The sequence below is a fragment of the Chelonia mydas genome, chromosome 4 (genome assembly GCF_015237465.2).
Source record: "Chelonia mydas isolate rCheMyd1 chromosome 4, rCheMyd1.pri.v2, whole genome shotgun sequence".
NCBI classification, from domain to species: Eukaryota; Metazoa; Chordata; order Testudines; family Cheloniidae; genus Chelonia; species Chelonia mydas.
Window position 1 is genome coordinate 93,932,516 of NC_057852.1, and position 19,705 is coordinate 93,952,220.

A 19,705-nucleotide genomic window follows, 5' to 3' on the forward strand; every position below is an offset into this window, starting at 1 on the left:
CCTAACTCAGGCTTTGTGTGTTGCAGTGTTGTTCCTGTGATTTTCTAAGCATCTAAAAATTAGGCACTACAAACCTGGGCATCATAACGCCTAAGTCCCTTCATGAATTTGAGCTTAATCTCCGACTCGGTTTCTTTTCTGTAAAATGGGGATAAAATGCCACATTCCTTTCATACTCTCTTACTTATGTTTGGACTGTAAACTCTTTACTCTTCCAGGTCTATTTTTTTTTTTACTATGTTTTTGTATAGGGCCTAGCACAATGAAACACCAATTTCAGAAGAGATCTGTAAGATCTACTAATCCAAATCAGAACCCTAAAATGACAGTTAAACTATCTCAGAACGCTTTGTTTTTACTGTAGGAAAATATATCAAAGTGAAGCCTACAGTGAAAACCAAAGCGTTCTGAGATAGCTAAACAGTCAGAATCTCCATTTTAGGGTTCTGAAAGATCAAGCAGTTCAGATTACTCCAGTAACAAAACCTCTCTCCATAATCATTCCAGTATGTTTTGGATGTAATGTTATTCCAAGTCACTATCTGATACCTGTAAACATTGTCTTAAAAATTCAGTTTAATTGAATATTGGGAAAATATTGCAAGAAATGTTGTGGTGTTAGTTTGGCGGGGTCTTTTGGATGCTCTTGCCTACAGCAGAAAACTTTTGTCATTGCCTGAGTCTCTTTAACGTTTTAGATGCAGAACCTATTTGTTAGAGGATGGTCACACAAGCAAATAGGCACATATTTATATGCAGAAAAAATATACTAAATATCCTGAATATTGATTCTTGGAACACTCATTCTGGAGCACACAGGAGAAGGTAACTGTGGACTTAAATTTGTCTATATGGGAAAGTTTTGCCTGTTATTATATCTGTATAACTGTATTGATGTGAGACTGGTATAACCCCCATTGGGACACTCTTATTCCAGTATAAGACTGTCAAAATATAAAGGGAAGGTTAACCACCTTTCTGTATACAGTGCTATAAAATCCCTCCTGGTCAGAGGCAAAACCCTTTCATCTGTAAAGGGTTAAGAAGCTAAGGTAACCTCGCTGGCACCTAACCCAAAATGAGCAATGAGGGGACAAGGTACTTTCAAATCCGGAGCAGGGGGGCGGAAACAAAGGGTTGTCTGTCTGTGTGATGCTTTTGCCAGGAACAGATCAGGGATGCAAGCCTTACCACTCCTGTAAAGTTAGTAAGTAATCTAGCTAGAAAATGTGTTAGATTTTCTTTTGTTTAATGGCTTGTAAAATAAGCTGTGCTGGAGGGAATGTATACTCCTGTTTGTGTCTTTTTTGTAACTTAAGGTTTTGCCTAGAGGGTTTCTCTATGTTTTGAATCGGATTACCCTGTAAGGTATTTACCATCCTGATTTTACAGAGGTGATTCTTTTACCTTTTCTTTAATTAAAATTCTTCTTTTAAGAACCTGACTGATTTTTCATTGTTCTTAAGATCCAAGGGTTTGGGTCTGTGTTTACCTGTACCAATTGGTGAGGATTATCATCAAGCCTTCCCCAGGAAAGGGGGTGTAGGGCTTGGGGGGATATTTTGGGGGAAGATGTCTCCAAGTGGTCTTTCCTTATAGGTGGCACAGGGTCCTGCTACTCCTCTCCTCAGTCAGTCCCTTGTGCTTGTTTTCCTTCCCTTCTGGGGAGGGAGCGCAGCCTCCCTACTGGGAAGGTTTGGTGTCTTGGTGCAAACAGCCTACTGGCAGCTTCCCTGCTTCTCTCACTCCCCCCCGCCTTCCATGAAGGGGAGGGTTTAAAAAGGTCTCAAGTGGTTGGAGTCAGCTGAACCTTTGTAGCTGTTTGCCCTCGGTTTACCACATATTGCCTTCCCCCCCCCAACACTATGGGGTTCGGCTACTTGGGTCGGCAAACAGTGCAATCTCGACAGGCCATCCACATTGCCATGTTGGATTCCAGACCTATGTTGTACTCTGAAGTGGAAGGGTTGAAGTGACAGGAACCATCTCCTTACTCTTGCATTTTTGTCTTTGTTTTGGTGCATCCACTGCAGAGGGGCATGGTCTGTAACAAGGGTAAACCTCCATCCCAGTAGATAGTAGCAGAGGCTTTCTACTGCCCATTTTACTGCCAGGCATTCTTTTTCGACAACGGCATATTTCCGTTCCCTAGGCAGGAGCTTCCTATTGAGGAAGAGGACAGGGTGTTCGCCATCCCCGACCATTTGTGAAAGTACTGCTCCCCAACCCTACATCAGAGGCGTTGGTTTGTAGGATAAACGCCTTCCCCCAGTCTGGGGCCACGAGTATGGGGTCTGTGCAGAGGGCCGTCCAGAGATCTGAAAAAGCGTCTTCAACTGCAGTCGTCCATCTTACTATGTCTGGGCCCCGAGCTTTCATTAGGTCTGTTAATGGACATGCCCTGATGGCAAAGTGGGGAATGAACTGTCTATAGTACCCCGCTAGTCCCAGGAATGCTCTGACCTGTTTTTTTCAGAGTGGTCGGAACCACTTCAGTATAGGGCCTCACCACGCCCCTCCCCACTGTATACCCGAGGTATTTGGCTTCAGCTAGCCTGAGTTAACATTTGGAGGGGTTTGCCGTCAGCCCCACCTTCCTCAGGGTATCCAGAACTGCCTCCACCTTCTCCTAGTGTGTCCCCCAGTTGGGGCTATATATGAGGATATCATTGAGGTAGGTTTCCGCTTACTTGCCATGTGGTCACAACAGTTTGTCCATGAGCCTTTGGAAAGTAGCAGGAGCCCCATGCAACCCAAAGGGAAGGATGGTGTACTGAAATAGTCCCTCTGGAGTTGCAAAGGCCATCTTCTCTTTGTCAGCCTTGGCCGATCTGCCAATAGCCCTTGGTCAGGTCAAGGGTAGACACAAACCGTGCTTTTCCCAATCTGTCAATTAGCTCATCTAGCTGGGGTATAGGGTATGCATCAAACTGGGACACCTCATTCAGCTTTCGGAAGTCATTGCAGAACCTCACACTGCCATCCGGCTTAGGCACTAAAACCACTGGACTTGACCATAGGCTATGCGATTCTTCAATGCCTCCTAAGGCCAGCATTTTCTTGACCTCTGTCCTGATCTCCTCTCTTTTGGCCTCTGGGATCCAGTATGGCTTGACGTTCACCTTCACTCCAGGCTCTGTGAGGATGTGATGGTGAACCTCAGTAGTCCTGCCTGGCTTTTCCAAGAACACATCCTGGTTGCATTTAATCAGGCTGATTACTTCAGATCATTGCTCTGGAGTCAACTCCGGGGATATTCCCACTTGGTCGGGCTGGTTGCTTTTAGGGGATGGTGCCCCTAGCGCAACCACATACGCTTCTCTATCCTGCAATGGTTTCAGCAGATTTATATGGTAGATCTGCTCTAGCTTCTGGCGACCCGGCTGTCGGACCTTATAGTCGACTTCTCCTACGGCTTCTATTATCTCAGTGGCCCCTGCCACCTGGCCAGGAGCTTGCTCTCTGCCGTGGGTGTGAGCACCATTACCCGGTCTCCCACCTGGAACTTCCAGGTCATTGCTTAGTGATTGTAGTATGTTTGTTGGGCCTCTTGGGCCTTTTCCAGGTGTTCGTGCACAAGGGGGGGGGGAGACTTGGGCTATCCTGTCTTTCATTTGCAACGCATGTTCAGCGACGTTTCTCCCAGGGTTCGGCTGTTCTTCCCAGCCCTCTTTGGCCATGTCCAATATGCCCCTGGGGTGGCGACCATATAACAGCTCAAATGGGGAGAATCCAGTGGAAGCGTGGGGAACCTCCTGTACAGCAAACAGCGAGTAAGGCAGTAGGGCATCCCAGTCTTTCCCATCGCAGCTAACCACTTTCCATAGCATGTTCTTCAATGTTCTATTGAAGCATTCGACAAGACCATCGGTCTGGGGATGATAGACTGACGTCCTGAGGGTCCATATATGGAGCACTGTACGTAGGTCCTTCATTAACTTAGACACAAAGGGGGTCCCTTCGTCAGTCAGGATCTCTTTAGGTATCCCTACTCTGGAAAAAATCCAGACTAATTCTTTGGCTATGGTCTTGGACATAGTGTTCCGTAGGGGTACAGCCTCGGAATATCGGGTGGCATAATCTAGTACTACCAGAATGCACTGATGACCCCAGGCTGACTTCTCCAATGGCCCTACTAGGTCCATAGCTATTCGCTCGAATGGGATTTCAATAATTGGTAGAGGTACATGGGCCCTTAGGTGTGGTCAGGGCCCATGTATCTGACATTCTGGACTGGAGGTACAATATTGCCAGACCGCCGCATAAATGCCAGGCCAAAAAAACCTCTGCAGAATCCAATCAAGGGTCTTATCTACCCTTAGATGGCCACCAAACAGATGGCTGTAGGCCAGATCCATCACGCCCCTCTGATGCTTCTGTGGGACCAAGAGTTGTTCTAAGACTTGCTCTTGGACCCAGACTACTCTGTATAGCAGATCACCCTTAATCACATAATATGGCCCTGGGCCCTTAATTCTCCCGTCCACAGGGACTCCATTTACCTAGACTACTTCTTTACAAATATTGCTGTATATTGGATCATTGGCCTGATCCTGACCAAAATTCCTGAGTGAGGTCCCCATTTGTCCAAACTCAGGGGGATCTACCTCTGTCTCCCCCTTGGAGAAAACCCCCGGGGAACTAGGTCTGGCAATTGGGTCATTGATCGCCTGCTGTCTGTTGAGCCACCTCTTTCCTCTACAAGCATAGATTTCTGGTACTGGGTCAAGATCCTTGTTCCCCTTCTTTTATCCACCCTCCATTCCCTCCGAGTCTTCCAGGGCTTTCCTGGCGGGGAGAACAAATCCTGGTCAAATTCATGGAAGGCCGGGGGGTGGGTTATCTATCTGGGCCACCCCCTGGGTCCAGAGTTCATTATTTTCTTCCACCTTCTCCCCAGATAGTAGGCTATCAAATCCCAGGAAGTCTCGTCCGATAAGGACTGGATAGGGGAGTTTCAGAACTACTCCCACCGTCACCTTAGTGGGGTTTCTGAGAATTTCTATTTTTACGGGGATGGTCAGGTAGTAACTGACATCCCCGTGCACACAGGATATTCCTGAGTGTTTGGCCTGGGATAGTTGGTCCTGCCCAACCAGCTTTCCCAAGACCAGAGTGATTGCACTTCCCGAGTCTACTAACGCAGTGGTCTCTATACCATTCATCTTAATTGGTCTAGTGTGTCTATGAGGGACCATCGCAACCCCTAATAGACTTATTAGATCACATGGTCCCCCTATATCTCCCAGTTCACATTGCATGGGCTCTTCTAAATTTGGGCATTGGGCAGCGATTTGCCCCAATCATGCATAACATTGGTATCCTGCTCGGGGCAGCCCCTGATTTTTCGGGCTACAGGGCTTTATCCCCTGAGCCTTTCTCCCCCAGTCCTCAAGTCTCTCCAGGACCTCTGGCTGCTCTTCTCCCTCCTTCCTCCCCTCCATAGTCCAGCCTAGCGCTAGGGCAAACCGGGGCCTTGACGCAGAGACTTGTCTCCAATTCTGGCGCCTTCCTTTCCCGGTGGTCTGAGAAAGTTCTTGGGCTGCTAGGTGTCTCTCTACAAGGGCAACTAGTTCATCATAGGAGGAATGATCATTTTGGTGGACCCACCCTCGTATGTCAGGGGGCAACCCCCTCATGTACCTGTCCAACACGAGGATTTCCACTACCTTCTCTGGCCCACAGGTCTCGGGCCGGAGCCACTTCTGGGCGAGGTGGATTAAATCAAATAGTTGGGACCTCGGCGGTTTGCTGTCCCATTATTTCCACTCGTGGAAGCGCTGGGCTCGTATGGCTGGCATCACACCTGACCTTTTCAGGATTTCTGCCTTCAGTGGGGGTAATCCATAGCTGTCTCTGTGGTTGTCAAGGTTCCTCCCCCACTCTGAACTCTAGGGTACAGATGTGGGGACCTGCATGAAAACCTCCTAAGCTTACTTTTACCAGCTTAGGTTAAAACTTCCCCAAAGTACAAATTAATTTTATCTTTTGTCCTTGGAATAACCACTGCCACCACCAAACTCTAACTGGGTTTACTGGGAAATGTAGTTTGGACACGTCTTTCCCCCAAAAATCCTCCCAACCCTTGCACCCCACTTCCTGGGAAAGGTTTGGTAAAAATCCTCACCAATTTGCATAGGTGACCACAGACCCAAACCCTAACCCTTGGATCTGAGAACAATGAAAAAGCATTCAGTTTTCTTACAAGAAGACTTTTAATAGAAATAGAAGTAAATAGGAGTAAAGGAATCACCCCTGTAAAATCAGGATGGTAGATACCTTACAGGGTAATTAGATTCAAAACATAGAGAATCCCTCTAGGCAAAAACTTAAGTTACAAAAAAGACACACAGACAGAAATAGTCATTCTATTCAGCACAATTCTTTTCTCAGCCATTTAAAGAAATCATAATCTAATGCATACCTAGCTAGATTACTTACTAAAAGTTCTAAGACTCCATTCCTGTTCTATCCCCGGCAAAGCAGCATACCGACAGACACACAGACCCTTTGTTTCTCTCCCTCCTCCCAGCTTTTGAAAGTATCTTGTCTCCTTATTGGTCATTTTGGTCAGGTGCCAGTGAGGTTACCTTTAGCTTCTTAACCCTTTACAGGTGAGAGGAGTTTTCCTCTGGCCAGGAGGGATTTTAAAGGGGTTTACCCTTCCCCTTTATATTTATGACAGTGGTCATGTTGAAATAGGCCTTCTGGGGCTCCCCAGGAATGGAGCCAGGATACCTGCCCACTGGTCTTGGGGCCAGGCCTCCCACAGTGCCATCCTCTCGAAGGCAAGGAGATATGCCTCTATATCGTTGTCCGTGGTCATCTTCTGTAAATAGTTGCTTTCCCACAGCAGCTGGCCCCCCTGGAGCCCATGCATCAGCGTGGTCAGGGCTTTTAACTAGTTCACTACTTCATTCAGAGTGGCTCGATCTTGGGCCAACTGGTTCATCAGTAATTGGTTCATCTCCTTTGGAGATGTACTGACTCTTGCTGGGCAGCCATCTGTACCCTGGTAGCCTCGTGTTGGGCCACAGTGGCCTGTATCAATGCCTTCACTACGTCCTCCATTTTTTTGGGGGGGCGAGGAGTGATTTACCCTGTCGTGAGATGGCTTGCCACAGAGCTTTACTCACTCTCCGCATCCCCTGCTGACACCAAGTGTGGCAAAATACCTTGTTCGCCTCAGCAGGCTCAGTCCTTTTTAGCCTTGGAGACTCAGGTTTGGGGCAAGGCAAATCCTTATAGGTGGCACAGGGTCCTGCTACTCCTCTCCTCAGTCAGTCCCTTGTGCTTGTTGTCCTTCCCTTCTGGGGAGGGAGTGCAGCCTCCCTGCTGGGAAAGTTTGGTGTCTTGCTGCAAACAGCCTACTGGAAGCTTCCATGTTCCCCTTACTCCCCCCCCTCCTTCCATGCAGGGGAGGGTTTTAAAAAGGTCTCAAGTGGTTGGAGTCAGCTGAACCTAATTGGTTCCCTAGCAACCCCTTTTCCAGCTGAACCTTATTGGCCCAGGTTCTCTCTCCTCAGTGGATAGGGAGGGGCCTTTTAGCCCCCTGGGACTAATTATTCCCCCCCCCCCCCCCGTAGCTGTTTGTCCTGGGTTTACCACACTCTGTTCTTTGTTTAAAGGGCTTGGTGGTGGCAGCACACTGTTCAAGGACAAGGCAAAGTTTGTACCTGGGGGAAGTTTTTAACCTAAGCTGGTAAGAATAAGCTTAGGGGGTCTTTCATGCAGGTCCCCACATCTGTACCCTAGAGTTCAGAGTGGGGAAGGAACCTTGACAAAGGGATATAAGCTATACCAAAAAAAGCAATCAAACCAACCCCCCAAACAACAAAACAACACACCATTATATCGGTATGTGAGTGTCTAAGGGGGAGAGGTGGTTGGTTTTTACCAGCATAACTCTATTGGTTTTAATTCACACCTTAGGTGACAAAGTAAAACCTTCCCATTTAGACAGATCCTTAGCCTTAATTACATACAAGAGATAGTTTAGAAAATAAGTGTGAGTGAGCCCCTAATTAACCGTGACCACACCTGTTTCTGTTCTACACTGTGGAATGTATGCTTGTGTAAGGTATATGACTTGCTGAATTCCAAATGAAATTTTATCAGCTATTAGACAGTAGAAACACAGCCCTCAAAATCATTCCAGAAGTACGCAGCATGACATCATCCTTTCCATCACAGCCAGTCAATCTTTCCTATAAATTACCACTAAATATACAGAAACAAAGCTTCTGATTCAGCAAGTGTAGACTGTGCGTCAGTATAATGCACCTCTATATTGATTTATTATTGTGATGAGGGAATACAGGCCAGGATGAAGAATATTATAGCTGTTGTTGAGTGCACCAGTGATCCCCGGTAGTAAGAATAGCCATCTATCTTAGATACTTACATGGCCCTCATTACTGCAGTATCTGAGCCTTTCTCAATTTTTAATTTATTTATTGTCACACCTCTGCGAGGTAAGGAACTCCCATTTTACAGATGAGGAACTGAGGCACGGAGACTGACTTGCTTGAAGTCACATAAGACGACTGTCTTAGAGCAGAAAATTGAAATCGGGTCTCCAGAGTCCCAGGCTAACACTGTAATCACAGGACCATACTTTCTACCCAAGTGCAGAATGTCAGAGAGAAAATAGAGGAATCCTTACAAAAACACATAAGCTAATCAGGAAGACAGAAAAATGGAATGGACTAAAAAAAAAGACAAAAACAGCCCATCAGCAGTCAACTCCATGGATATATGGTTATTGAGGCTTTCACTGGCTTCTTTGTAACTTCTTCAACAGGTGCTTTTCAGGGACCTTCTACTCTATATCTGCTCTTTCCAATGTGTCTGCTATTTACATCAACCACAAGAAGGTTCAGCAAATGTTTGTGAGTTTTCAAGGGCATCCAGGATGGTACATGCCACTTAGCTATTGGGTCTTATTCAGTGTAAGTCTGACTTCAGGCCTTATTCAGTGTAACTCTGGGGAATAAAATGCTGTTGCTCCTGATTTACCCATCATGAGCAATAGGAGAGTCATGCAAATATATATGAATTTGTCAAAATAAGGTCTTTTCACACAGTCTGGTTGAGACAACACTTGAAGCAGTAAGAAATATACTAGAATTTATATTTTTGCCTTTCTATTCTATAAATGGTGATATTTTTATTAATTCTGTTTCTAGAATCTTTTAAGTATCTCATCCATTGCTTTCTCTGCCCCCTGACTGTATGTTATGCTTCTCTCCTCTGGTTCAAGAGGTTTGTGACTCACTCCCACACTGTTGTGCACTATAAACTGCAATTGTTATTTCCATTATTTGGTGGGTGAGTCATTTTATTTGCAGTTATTCACTACAGAGTGTGAATTTTACTTCCTGTTAACATCTGTTTGAGTCTTTTCTGCTTTGGTGATTATTACAGTTTATTTCCATTGTGAGCATTTTGCTGCATTGTTGTTTACTATATACTGAGTTCTGTTAGCATCACCTGTAGCTCATACTCTTCCCTGAAGTTGTGTCCCATGTATGGCTTGATCTATTTCTTTACCTTGCTATTTTGCCTTCACCTGACAGAACTGTTTGAACCTTTCCTACACTAATTATTGTGGTGCAACTTACATCACATCTAAAGATTTCCTGCTCCCATTAACACATTTGCTCTTCCATATGTAATAATCATTAGTTCTGATGAGGGAAAATTACACCATCAGTGAAATCCTGGCCCTAATGAACTCAGTGGGAGTATAAGTATTCCACTTAATTGGGCTAGGATTTCACCTCATAGCTTTAGATGATTTCCTTTGCAAATTAACAGCAATTGCCACAGCAAAGGATACTTATAATTTCCCTAACCCACTGAGAAGTCAGGAAGTCTCAGAAAGGGGCAGGTTTGACACAAGAATTGGCAAGCAATGTAGGTGGAATTCATCTCTGTGCATAAGGCCAGAACAAGGCCTATGTACCACTAAATTACTCAAAATGGAATTTATGTAGTACATAAGCTCTTCCCTGGCTCTCTGTGCAAGGGAGAATTTCAACCTCTATGGATGAAAGTTCAGGTTTCATGGTATTTATATATAAGAAATGAAAAATGAATACTTTGGCCATGATCACAGTGGGTTGAGTTCGTACATATATCTTTCTGAGACATTTGTAGAAGGAAAGCTACAATTTCAGCTATATCAGGTATTTATTTATAAATCTTCATTTGAAATGTACCATTCATTATCACTCTTTTCACGATAGACGCAGCAGCTTCCATCACATAGGGTGGGAGAACTACCTTAATACAAATCTGCTCCTTCTTGTGCCCTGAAGGCAGCAGCCTTCTTATCCTGGTTTCACTGCATACCACCCAGTCAGAGGAAAAGGAATATACTCAGAATGTGCACATGTGAAGATAAGGAAAATCAGCTTCTATCCCCCAAAAGGCAGAACTGCTAAAGCGAAAGTTCACTAAATGCTACCAGTTATATTTTATGATATTGAGTCTTAATAGTCAAAAATAGATTGGCACAGATGTGCTGGAAGCAAAAGCCTGCACAGACTGGCCCTAGTGTGGGTGTGTAGTAGTAGGAAGAAAGTAAATGTCTTCACTTGTATACACCAATTACGGGGCCAGACATAGCAGCAGTCGTGCTAAAGGGAGGATAGAAGTTGCTTCCTCCTGCTACCCTCAGGGTTCAAGTCACTCCAAAGGGGCCAGTCTCCCCGCTCGCACCATGCACCAGCCTGAGGAGATAGCCAGGTGAGCTGCAGGGAGAACTTTGCATCCTCCTAAGTAACATAAAAATTCCCAACTCAGGCAAAGACTAAGTGACACAATCTGGGCCTTTAGTGAGAGTATACAGTAACTCAGGCTCAAGCAAAGAGTGGAAATCTATTACAACCATAAAAACGTTTACAGGTTTCAGAGTAGTAGCCATGTTAGTCTGTATCAGCAAAAACAAAGAGGAGTCTTTATGCCCAAATAAATGTGTTAGTCTCTAAGGTGCCACAAGGACTCCTCGTTTTTTATAAAAATGTTTGTATAACACATGCAAATGGAAGGGGACTTGTCAGTCCAGCTTTGTGGATAAACATGGCTTGTTGCTGGCATTTATTATGTGATAAATTACAGAAACTATAAATGTATATGTTAGAATTTACTCCCTTACTCAACAAAAGCAAAGATATTTGTCAGCGTGGGTAATCTGCAGTGATTATACAGAATCCACTCTATGAGTCAAGCCTTTTATTCATATTTTATATTTCTAAGACATTCTGAAGGATATTTTCTCTTATTTTGAATTAGTGTCTACAACAGACAAATGATTAATCTCAGATCGGCACAACTAAATGTCCTGGCAAGGAAAATTGGTTGTGTTGTCTAATAGATTTTAAGACTATTGTGTGTCATGCTTATTTACATCTCTAATGAGGTTTGTTTTAAAGGAGAGATGGAGATCTTTGACAGTTACTGAATTTCATTTTAAGAATCCCAGGGAGGAAAATTTCTTCCTAAAAAAAACAAGGCTAAGAATGCTAAATAGAAATAAGAAGGCTAAAAATCCTTCCTACAGCTCACACAGACATAACTGTGTAATGGTATGTAAAGTGTTTTAGCCGTCTATTCTGTCGTCAACACATATAGGGGGTTTGTTTGTTTATTTTTTAATTGCATTTTAAAAGAGTGGGACAAATTGAGCAAAATAGTTACTGGGCAGCTTACTTTTTTTTCTGTAAGTGTTTGTTGCTGTTTTCTTCTACAGCTTGTCTCTCCCAAAATGACAATTTATCATTATTTCTGCTATTAAGGGCCCAAGCTTGCCCATAAGGAAGATACTGAACATTTCTCTATTAGATATTTTACTAGGTTGTAACCTGTATCTCCATTTATCAGCTACTCAGTTGACTAATTCTGCAATCAAGCCTATGTCGGTGAGGCAATATCCTTTATTGGACCAACTTCTGTTGGTGAGGGAGACGAGCTACAAAGAGCTATTCTTCAGGTCTGGAAAAGGTACTCAGAGTCACAGCTAAATACGAGGTCAAATAGATAGTTTAGCAGTTCCATAAAGGGCTTGAACGGAGAATAAAACTACTATTGTTAAACAGTGCATATAAATGGATCCGCTGACTGCCTACATAGCTTGAGAACTGACCAAGGAAAAAGGGGAATCCACACAAGTCTAAGATTTGAACTGAAAGGCCTTGATTTCCTAGGTTTGCTAAGCCTTGCTTAGTGGGAAAGATTAAGAACTTCAATCCCCTATCCACTAAGACAAGCATTTACCATTTCCAGTATACAATGTAATCTTACAAATATAGCAACTGTTGAGTTATTGCCACATTATGTTCTATCAACAGAATAAGGTATTGCACATAAAACAAAATGATGGGAAAATAATTAATAAAATATAAGCAGACAGGATGAAGCATCTTAATGCCTAATAAATCAGCATCTTCGTCAGTTCTTATTCTTAGGCAGCCTGGTTATGTCATGTGAATATTAAAAGAACACACTGAATCTATAGAGTGCATAATACTGGCATTATCAAAGACCACATAAGCACTGGCATCAACTAGTGGTGTCTGGCAGCTTGCGAACAAATTTTCTGGATGGCTTCTAAAGAATAACAATAAATGTCATTTTAAAGTTGTCAAGTACGTGATAATAAACAGACGTAGGATGTGTGATGCTTTGGTGCTAATAAAATAAAATTTAGCTGTACACAGTAGAGATAAAGGGAAAGAAAAGCCATGTTCAGTACTGGACAGCTTTTAAGTGGCCTACATTTCAGTTTATTGTGTTTCAGAGTTTGTCAAAGGAATGCTAAGTTGCCCAAGAATTGGATTATAATGACAAGAAATTAATAGTGGTTAAAAGTTAAAAAGTGGCACTATGCTCAAAATGCCTGGAAAAATATATAGGAAATTGCACAAAAAGAAATTGTTATAAACAGATGTGAATATATTATGATGTTACATTAAATACTCATTCATAACCATGAGATTTGCATTTAACAGGCAATAATTATTTTTATCTATATGATTGGTTAGATTTACTAATAGAAAATGTCATTAAACAATGCAGGATCAGAATTGCATTATGGGCAATTCACAGAGTTTTGAAAGGCATTGTGGCAGAGCTCTGACCTTGTCTCCATGGGTCCCCCTCTTCCACGCAGTTTATGCTAGCTTCAGAGGCTCACTACAACCCTCCATGTAGCCCTTCTGTCTCTAGGGCCAGGGATACAGTCTACTGAGCACTTTTCATCATAAGCCAACAATAGAGGTTGGTGAGAGAGTTCCCACAGTCTCTATTGCTCCTACAGGCTAATGCCAAAACAGTTTAGCCTCCTGTGCTGACAGCGGCCTGTTTTCCTCTCCCAGGAGATGTTTCTGTAGTGGTGGGTTGGGGGTGGTGGGGGGGAAGCTGGGCCCACCCTCTACTCCAGATTCCAGCCTAGGGACTCTAATGGTAGCAGCTGTTGGCAACCAACCTTTTACTACCGAGTTGCTACATCTTCCTGGGCCACTTCCCCACAGCTCTCCTGCTTCTCCCTTCTTCACCCTTACCTTAGGGCTCCCTTACCAATGACTATAGGGTATCTTCATTAACCAGCCCTTCAGCAGCATTTCCACTCCTGTGCCTGGCTGGAGTGAGCCCTTTTATATTATCAGAGAGGCCTTAATTAGAGTCAGGTGCTCACATTAGCTTAATGGCCTCACCTGACTCTTTGCAGGTTAATTGGAGTCAGGTGTTCTCATTAGCTTGGAGCAGCCCCTACTCTGGTCAGTTAGGGAACAGAAAACTGTTCATCCAGTGGCCAGTAGATCTGCCCTCTCCTGAACCCGACTGGCCTGGAGGAAGGAGGAAGGCTGCTGCTCGGCCTTGGGCCCTGCTCCAGCTGCTCCCCTGGCCGGGCCGGACGCCATCCACCCACCCCCCTTCTCCACTACCTGGTTGCTGGCTAGCTGCTGGACTCCCCCACCCACCCACCCGTGGGTGCTGTTGCTACTGTTCCAACTACAGCCCCTTGGGGGGGGGGGGGAGTGAGGGACCCCTACCCCAGCCGTTGCTGCTACCGCTGCTGTGGACACAACCACCACCATCAACACCACCTGTGAGGGGTCCTCTCTGCCAGCCTGGCCACCGGGCTGCTGCCTGGAGCTGCTGCTGCCTGAGAGCTACCGGACCCCGAAGGAGGAGGGGACGAGGCCATCTGCTGCTGGGGGAGCGCACAAGGACTCTGTAGACCACTGTGGAGGGGGCTTGAAAGCTGAGTAACTTTCGGACTGTGCTCTTGTGGTGGGGTCCTGACTGTGTTTGTGGGGACACAGGGGGTGTGGCGTGGAGCCTGCCCCCTAGTCCATCAGTGTGCCCCCCCCACCCCCACCGTCGGCGCTGCCCCCTCCACCACCCCCAGTGGACATTTACCAGCTGCCTCAAGCTCCTGCTTCTGGGACTCTGCTGCTTGCTCAGCCTGCTGCCCCCTTTCACCACCTTTTGGGCCTGCAGCAGCAGCCAGCCCGCACTGACCTTTTTTGCAAGCGCACGTGCCCCCCGCCCCATCCTGGACTGACCCCCTTCAGTACCCCCTAGCTTTGTCCCTGGCTCCCTGGCCCATTTTTCCCCTTGCAGCCTTTTTGCCCTTCCCCTTCAGTTTGTTTGCCTGCCCTGCCCTTCTCCCTCTGCAGCCTTTGCTTGTTTGCCCCACCCTTGCCTCTGAAGTCAGCCCCTAGGTTCCCTGTCCTGCCTCCAGCCTGGTTCTCCCCCCTCCCCCTGTGATACCCCTGCCCTGATTGGCTCCTTATTCAGTGCGCCCATGCCCCCTCCCATGCGCTTGTGCCCTTCCCCTGTTTGAGTTTGCCCCGATCTCACTGCACTCCCCGAATGTTGTTGTGACCCCCTTCCCCTAGTGCAGCTAGAGGAGCCAGTTTTCTACTCTGAGTCGGTGACTGTTCCCCACAAGCCCTTGAAAGCCCCCCTGTCCAGCCCATCCCCTTTGGTGCCCTCCTCCCCTGCCTGCAGCCTAGTGGGGAGGAGTGGTTGACCTGCCTCCCCTTTCCCCTCCTCTTTCTGGTGTCCTTCCCTCCCTCCCCGCTCATTTGGCGGGGGATACAACGGCTGGGGCCCCTCCAGCAGCCCCAGTTACCCCTCCCCCGCCTGCCCCTCCGTCACCCCCCCAAGCCTCTACCTCAGCTGCCGCTGCCAAACCACCTGTCACCGCCCCCGCCGGGGTGCCGGAAGCGGCGCGCATCGGGGTGACCTCCGTTGCTGCCACGTCCCTCCTCCCCTTAGATTCTGGGGGAGCCCCCCCAGCCGGCGGGAAGGGCCAGGGTAGGAAGAAGGGGAAGGGCCCTGCTAAAAAGTCCAGGCCCTCCATGGCAGGGACGGCCCTCACTGCCGCGGCCCCACCACCGGCCGCGGCCTCCCACCCCGCTGCTCCTTCCACCAGCTCTGCGGGTGTCCCTCCCCCAGCCCCCAGGGTGTACGCCCAGGTGGCGGCAGCCTCCCCACCTACCGTTACATCATCTCTCCCGCCCGCCGCCTCCGCTACCAGCTATAGCGGCCGGGGCCCCTTTCCCACCATGACCAGGAAGCACGGCGTCCGTTGCCTCCTGGTGCCCACCTCGCCCCACGTGGAGACCTACGTGTGGGCGTTGGCGAGGGCGGTGGCACCCACGGCCATTGTGGCGGCCTCCAAAATGTACGGGAAGGTGGTCTTCTTCCTGGCATCGGAGGCCACCGCCCAGGAGGCGGTGGAGAAGGGCCTGCCGGTGGGGGGCGTGTTCGTCCCCCTCGAGCCGCTGGACGACCTGGGCATCCTCCTGGTCCTGACTTCCGTCCCTCCCTTCCTTCCCAATGCTGCCCTGTTACCTGCCCTCTCTACCCTGGGGAAGCCCATCTCTGTTTTGAGCCTTCAAAACAAGGCTGCAAGGACCCCGCCCTCAGTCACGTCCTCTCGTTCCGCCGGCAAGTGCAGCTGCAACTGCCGCCGCCGGCGCGTGACGGAGAGGCGCTTGAGGGGTCCTTTTTGATCCCCTACCAGGGGGCCCACTACCGGGTGCATTATTCCACGGGGGAGGCCCGGTGCTACCTCTGCCGGGCGATGGGGCACGTCCGGAGGGACTGCCCCTTGGCCCGGCAAGGAGAGGCATCCGGGACCCCTGAGCCCCAGCAGGGCGCTGGCCCCGTCATCGCCGGCGCCCCTGGCTGCCCGGCGCCCGAAGCCGCCCCTCCTCCCACTCAGTCCGTCACTGCTCCCGCTCGGGCCCAAGGGGCGCTCCCCCCAGCATGCCCAGACGAGCTGGAGAGCCCCGCCTCTGCTGCCTGCAACTCAACGGGGCCCCTAGAGGAGGGTGTGGCAGGGATACCGCCAAGCGTGGGAGAGGGCCCGCCCCAGGGGGACTCTTCCCTCCCTTATTCCGCCCCACCGCTGCCTCCCACGGTCCCTGAGCCATCGTTCTTGCCCCCTGACCCGACCCTTGTTAGCCAGACCCCCGATGATGCCATGGAGGGCTGGGTCCTAGTCCAGGGGAAGCGGTGCAAACGGAAGGCTCGAGCTCCGCCCCTTTCTACCCATGCAGAAGCTCCACGGAAGACCAGAAGGGGGGGCGCCGATGCCGAGCCCTCTGCCTTGCCCGTGGGTGCACACCATCCCCTGGTGCCGGCTGGGGAAAACGTGGCAGCACGGGAGGGCAGTGCCGTCCCTCCCTCAGAGTCCCTTCCCTCGAAGGACCCCGATGGAGCCCCACCTGCCCCGTTACCATCCGGAACCCTGTGAGCCTCGGGGCGAGTGTCGCTTCGGGCACTAGTTGGGAGACCTCCAGGGTGGCGGAAGGAAAGCTCCCCTCCATTTATGAGGAGATCGAGGCCCTGGGTCTGACCCCAGTCACCCAGGGGGAGGATGACCCACTGCTAGCGGGCCTCGATCTGAGCTACCTCACCCCGGCCCCGCCTTCCCCATGTCCCCTTCCCCTAACCGCTACCTTTGCTCCCGCCTCCGAGGGTTCCCAGGGCTCCTCCATCTGCCCAGCTGTGGGTGGCACCCTGCGGTTAGCCCCCAAGCCCACCGAGGCGACCGCTGGTGCACTGCGGCTGGGACCCGAGCCCTACGGGTTGCCCCTCGAGGGCGTGGGGCAACTGACCTCCTTCCCAGACGGGGACCTCACTGACGGTGCTGTGGCTACTATGCCGGCCGTGGTGCCAGAGCCCAGCATCATGGAGGGCCCCCTGCCCCACCCCCACCTCCCAGAGCCTGATCGAGAGGGGCCATTTTCCAACGGCTTGGCTCCTGGGGCCCAGGATCCTGCCTTTGCCCCTCTCCTTGGCTCTGCACCCAAGCCCTGCCTTGCCCCTACTCTGGATCCCTGCCCTGCCCCTGTTGTCAACCCCGCCCCTGTCCCCCCCACCTCCCGTGCTATCATTGCCGCCCCTGGGGCCGTCATCTCCTCGCTCCTAGAGGATGGCCCCAGGGAGTGGCTTCTGTATTCCCCAGTCCCGACTCACTAGGGGCTGCTACCTTCCCTCTGCCGCCCCCAATCGAGCCAGGGTTTGAGGGGGGCTGCGTGGCGCCAGCCCATCGGGCGCCACGTCGGGGGTCTGCCCCTTGCCTGCCTGTTTCGGTGGGCCATGGGGCTGTGTCAGTAGTCCCTCCGGAGGACAGCCAGGGGCTGGTGACCTCGGCCTCCCATATGCTGCGAGAGGAGCTGCGGGAGTTCCTTGAGGACGTCCGGGGCTCCCGTAATAAGGTGTAGCTCGCCCTGCAGCGATGGGGGGATTTCCATCTCATCCTCCGGGCCGCGAGGGCCCTTATGGGGGAGGGTAAAAGGACCGGGAAGCAGGCCGCTGTGACTTATCAGCGGGTCCACCTCTTCCGTGACTCCCTAATTACCTACGGGGTAGGTCACGGATCGTTGCGTGGCCCGTTGGGAACCGCGAGCATCCCTGCCGGCGAGGATCCCCCCCCAGCCCTCCTCATGGAACCTCTTACCATCATCACGTTAAACACCCGGGGCTGTAGGATGGGTCTCCGCAGGTGCCAGGTGCTCCCCTTCCTTCGGGAGGGGGGGTACTCTGTGATTTTCCTGCAGGAGACCCATACGGATCAGGCCGCTGAAGCTAGCTGGTGGCTGGAATGGGGGGACAGGGTCTACTTTAGCCATCTCACAGTTCGTACGGCTGGAGTGGCGACCCTGTTCTCCCCTGACCTACGGCCCGAGGTGCTGGGGGTCGCCGAGGCTGTGCCGGGCTGCCTGCTGCACCTCCGGGTCCGTTTGGAGGGGCTCGTGGTGAATCTTGTCAACGTCTATGCCCCGACATCGGGCCCAGAGCGGCTGCGTTTCTTTCAGCAGGCGTCCGCCTTCCTCAGCACTTTGGATCCTCACGAGTGCCTGGTCCTGGGCAGGAACTTTAATACGACCCTCGAGGAGCGGGACCGCTCGGGGACCGAGCAGTGCCCGACCACCGCGGACGTCCTCCGGGAGATAGTCGTCCACCAGGGAGTGATGGTCGTCTGGCGTGACCACCACCCGGCCGACATCTCGACGTTCACTTTTGTCTGGGTGGAGGCCCGTCGGTTGCGCTACTCCCGGTTGGATTGCATCTATTTATTACGTTTCCATCTTTCACAGGCTCACTCCTCCAGCATGCGGCCGGCCCCATTCTCCGATCATCACCTGGCCACCGTGACGGTCTCTCTCTGTGCAGAGAGGCCGGGGCCGGCCTATTGGCATTTTAATAACAGCCTGTTGGAGGACATGGGCTTCGTGGCGTCCTTCTGGGAGTTCTGGTTGGCCTGGCGAGGGCAGCGGCGTGCCTTTCCCTCGGCACGGCGGTGGTGGAACCTAGGGAAGGTGCACGCCCGGCTCTTCTGCCGTGACTACACCCGGGGCGCCAGCCGACGGAGGGATGCGGCGATAGGGCAGTTGGAATGGGAGGTCTTAGAGCTGGAGAGGCATCTGCCCGCTAGCCCCGAAGATCCATCCCTCTGCGGGGTGTTCCGGGAGAAGCGGGAGGAGCTCCGGCCCTCGAGGACCATCGGGCCCGGGGTGCTTTTGTTCGATCCCGCATCCGCCTCCTTCGGGAGATGGATCGTGGCTCCCGCTACTTCTACGCCTGGATCGTGGCTCCCGCTACTCCTACGCACGTCACCTGTCTCCTCGCTGAGGACGGCACCCGCCTCACGGATCTGGCGGAGATGTGCGGGAGGGCCAGGGCCTTCTACGCAGGCCTTTTCTCCCCGGATCCGACCGATCCTAACGCTTGCAGAGTGCTCTGGGACGAACTCCCGACGGTCAGCGCGGGCGACCGAGACCGGCTAGAACTGCCTCTCACTCTGGCCGAGTTCTCGGAAGCCCTTTGCCGCATGCCCACCAATAAATCTCCGGGCATGGACGGGCTGACCGTGGAGTTCCACCGCGTGTTCTGGGATGTCCTCAGTCCAGACTTAGTCACCATCTGGGCTGAGTCTTTGCAGAGCGTGGTCCTCCCTCTTTCGTGCAGGTGAGCCGTGCTCGCCTTATTGCTGAAAAAGGAGGACCTCAGCGATTTACAAAATTGGCGTCCCGTCTCGCTCCTCAGCACGGACTACAAAGTCATAGCAAAAGCCATCTCACTGTGGCTAGGGTCTGTGCTGGCGGACATGGTCCGTCCAGACCAGACGTACACCGTCCCGGGCCGCAGCATCCTTCACAACCTGTATCTGGTCCAG

At 50.4% G+C, this 19,705-nt stretch overlaps 1 long non-coding RNA gene across 1 annotated transcript in view; it reads right to left on the minus strand.

Moving 5' to 3' along the window:
• LOC122465348 overlaps positions 1-13,612 on the minus strand; it is a 100,288-nt gene extending 86,676 nt beyond the window's left edge. Inside the window, exon 1 of the long non-coding RNA XR_006290113.1 lies at positions 13,582-13,612. This is a non-coding gene — a long non-coding RNA (uncharacterized LOC122465348). The remainder of the gene's footprint in view (positions 1-13,581) is intronic.
• Positions 13,613-19,705: the final 6,093 nt, after the last annotated feature.